Source organism: Colobus angolensis, unplaced genomic scaffold (assembly GCF_000951035.1).
Source record: "Colobus angolensis palliatus isolate OR3802 unplaced genomic scaffold, Cang.pa_1.0 Scaffold36, whole genome shotgun sequence".
In the NCBI taxonomy this organism is placed as follows: Eukaryota; Metazoa; Chordata; class Mammalia; order Primates; family Cercopithecidae; genus Colobus; species Colobus angolensis.
This window is the reverse complement of record NW_012116932.1, coordinates 691768-695870: the sequence shown is the minus strand read 5'-3', so window position 1 is coordinate 695870 and position 4103 is coordinate 691768.

The window sequence follows — 4103 nt, the reverse complement described above, 5'->3', positions numbered from 1 at the left end:
GTAGAGACAGGGTTTCACCATGTTGGTCAGGTTGATCTCGAACTCCTGACCTCAGGTGATCCACCCACCTCGGCCTCCCAAAGTGCTGGGATTATAGTCATGAGCCACTGCACCTGGCCTATTTTTTTTTTTATACTCTACTAATAGACTTTGTGACATTGAACACTAATGTGTCTTTCTCCCGGAAGCTCCTCCTTCATTTTCTTTCTTCTTCCTTTTTGGCTCTTTCCATCTGTTTTGGGAAAGTTAACTTTCTCCTGTCTTGGAACATCCCTCGTTGAGCACCCTATCTTTGTGACTGTCTGCTTTTGAGTACTGCTTTCGAGAGAGAATAGTAGAAGTTGTAAGAGACATATGTGACAAATTTGGCATCCTGGAATACCAAGAGGATTACCAGTTTTTTAGAAAGCAGCATGAATCAACCTCAATTATTCGTAAGTAAAATTAGAGTAGTTTCAAGCTGTCACTTCTTTCTGTCCTACACACGTTATTCAAATAAGTTGGTGGAAGAATGTTGTTTGGGTTTACAATAGGGAATTATGGGGACATAAATCTGGGTCTAAATTAGTGAAATTTAAAATGGGAAGTTGCTTAACTGTTAGAGGCAGCAGACTGGAATGATCAAGAGGGTAGACTGTGACACTGGGTTGTCTGGTTGGAGCCTTACCTCTGCCATTTCTTGGCTGTGTGACCTTGGGAGAGCTCCTTAACTTCTCTGGTCCTGATATGGTTTGGATCTGTGTCCTCTCCAAATCTCATGTCAGAGTGTAGTCCCCAGTGTTGGGGGAGGGTCCTGGTGGGAGGTGATCGGCTCATGGGGGTGACGTTCTCATGGTTTAGTACCATCCCCCCGGTGCTATATAGTGTGTGGGTTATCATGAGATCTGGTTGTTTGGAAGCGTGTAGCACCTCCTACCTCATTCTCTCTTCTCCTTCTTTGGCCATGTAAGATGTACCTGCTTCCCCTTCCCCTTCTGCCATGATTCTAAGTTTCCTGAGGTCTTCCCAGAAGCCAAGTAGATGCCAGTATCATGCTGCCTGTACAGCCTGTGGAACCATGGCTGTACTGCGGGTAAAAGAGCCAATAAAACCTCTTTTCTTTATAAATTACCTAGTCTCAGGTATTCTTTATAGCAATGCGAGAATGGACTAATACAGGGCCTCATCTCCTCATCTGTTACATGGGATTGTCTTAGGTCTTGACTCACTGCAACCTCCGCCTCCTGGGTTCAAGGAATTCTCATGCCTCAGCCTCCGGAATAGCGGGGATTACAGGCACATGCCACCATGCCTGGCTAATTTTTTTTTTTTTTTCTTGAGGCAGAGTCTCGCTCTGTTGCCTGAGCTGGAGTGCAGTGGCACTATCACGACTCACTGCAACCTCCGCCTTCCAGGTTCAAGCGATTCTCCTGCCTCAGTCTCCTGAGTAGCTGGGACAACAGGTGCATGGCACCACACCTGACTAATTTTTTGTATTTTTAGTAGAGATGGGGTTTCACTGTGTTAGCCAGGATGGTCTCAATCTCCTGACTTCAGGTCTGCCTGCCTTGGCCTCCCAAAGTGCTGGAATTACAGGCATGAGCCACCCCGCCTGGCCGAACAATTCTTTCTCTTTCTAACTGTGGCAAAATACACACAATATAAAATGTACCATCTTAACTTTTTTTTTTTTTTGGAGATGGGGTCTCACTATTGGGAGATGGGGTTGTCCACGGCGGTCTCAAACTCCTGGCCTCAAAAAGCCTTGACCTTCTAGAGCACTGGGATTACAGGCATGAACCATCACCTCCAGCCCATCTTAACAATTTTTAAGTGCACAGTTCAGTGACATTAAGTACATCACATTGTTGTGCAACCATCACCACTATCCTTCTCCAGGACGTTTTCATCTTTCCAAACTGAAGCTCTGTAGCCACTGAGCAATAATTTCCTACTCCCTGCTTCCTCGCAGTCCCTGGAAAGCATACTAACACGCCTGACTTTTTAGAATTTGTATTTTTAGTAAAGACAAGGTCTCCCTGTGTTACCCAGGCTGGTCTTGAACCCCTAGGCTCAAGTGATCCTCCCGCCTCAGCCTCCCAAAATGCTGGGATTACAGTCATGAGCTACCATGTCCAGCTCACCCTGGGGTCTTTAGCCCCAAACTTTTGGGCTGCCTTGAGGGGTTGGAGAAGGCTGAAGAAAGCCAAAAGATGTGTGGTCCAGGCTTGAGGTGGGACAGGTAAGTCAGGTCTCTCAGGGAACTGTCTCCTGCAAATGCAGAGAGGGGACTTGAGGCATCAGACGGACTGCTGCATAGGCAGTGATAAAACAGCCTGTCAGGCCAGGCATGGTGGCTCACGCCTGTCATCCCAGTACTTTGGGAGGCCGAGGCGGGCGGATCACCTGAGGTCGGGAGTTCGAGACCAGCCTGGTCAACATAGTGAAATCCCATCTCTACTAAAAATACAAAAATTAGCCGGGCGTGGTAGTGCATGCCTGTAATCCCAGCTACTCCGGAGGCTGAAGAAGGAGAATTGCTTGAACCTGGGAGATGGAGGCTGCAGTGAGCCAATATCGCGCCACTGCACTCCAGCCTGGGTGAAAGAGCAAGACTCCATATCAAAACAACAACAAGAACAACAATAAAACCCCAGCCCATCAGCCCACAGGGCTATTGTCAGGATTAAATACATTAATGCAGTGCTTGGGACGTAGCAAGTGTGCAGTGGCTGTTAGCCAGTTCTACAAGATTTCCGACAGCTGGCAATATCATGCTGAGACTATCAAGTTGCTCACCACTCCAGCTTGCCTGGTAATAGTACCTTTATTTCTTGGCATTTCCCAAGACTCGAGAAATTCAGCAGCCCTGCTGGTACTGAGACCAAACATTCTGTGTCCCTCAAGAAATATTTCATAAATAGGACAGGGCAGGGTGGCTCATGCCTGTAATCTCAACACTTTGGGAGGCCAAGGTGGGAGGATCGCTTGAGCCCAGAAGTGTGAGACCAGCCTGAGCAACATAGCGAAACCCTGTCTCTGAAAAAAAAAAAAAAAAATTAGCCATGCATGATGGCACACATCTGTGGTCCCAGCAACTTGGGAGGCTGACGTGGGAGGATCACTTGAGCCTGGGAAGTAGAGGCTGCAGTGAACTATGATTGCACCACTGCACTCCAGCCTGGGTGGCAGAGGGAGACTTTTTCTCAAAGAAAAAAGAGAAATTTTTTTTTTTGAGACAGAGTCTAGCTCTGTTGCCAGGCTGGAGTGCAGTGGTGTGATCTTGGCTCACTGCAACCACCGTCTTCCGGGTTCAAGCGATTCTTCCGCCTCAGCCTCCTGAGTAGCTGGGACTATAGGCATGTGCCACCACGCCCAGTTAATTTGTATTTTCAGTATAGACGGGCTTTCACCATGTTGACCAGGATGGTCTGGAACTCCTGACCTCGTGATCCACCTGCCTCGGCCTCCCAAAGTGCTGTGATTACAGGCGTGAGCCACCACGCCGGGTGAGAAATATTTCATAAATCAGAGGACTAAGGAAAGTATAATAACTGAAGTTCAAGAACTGGGGTACACCCTACAGCTTTCTCACGACCATCACAATCCACTTCTGCCTCATGGTGTGATCTATTCTCCACACTGCAGCCAGAGGGAGCCTTTGTTTTTCCTTTTTAGCAAAAGTTTTCAAATTTATATATCAGTTTTTTTCTTTTTGAAATTGAACCAGGCAGGGTGGCTCTTTCCTATAATTTCAGCACTTTGGGAGGCCAAGGCAGTAGGATCACTTGAGACTGGGAGTTCGATACCAGCCTGGAAAACACAGTGAGACCTCATCTCTACAAAAAATACAAAACATTAGCTGGAGAGTGGAGGTGCGTGCCTGTAATCCTTGCTCAGGAGGCCGAGGTGGGAGGATGACTTGTGCCCAGGAGTTCGAGGCTGTAGTGAGCCGAGATCACGCCACTGCACTCCAGTCCACTGCACTCCAGCCTGGGTGACAGAGAGAGACCCTGTCTCAATAAACAAAGTTGAACTGAAATTCACAAAACATAAAATTAAGTTTTAGGCTGGGCGCGGTGGCTCATGCCTGTAATCCCAGCACTTTAGGAGGCTGAGGTGGG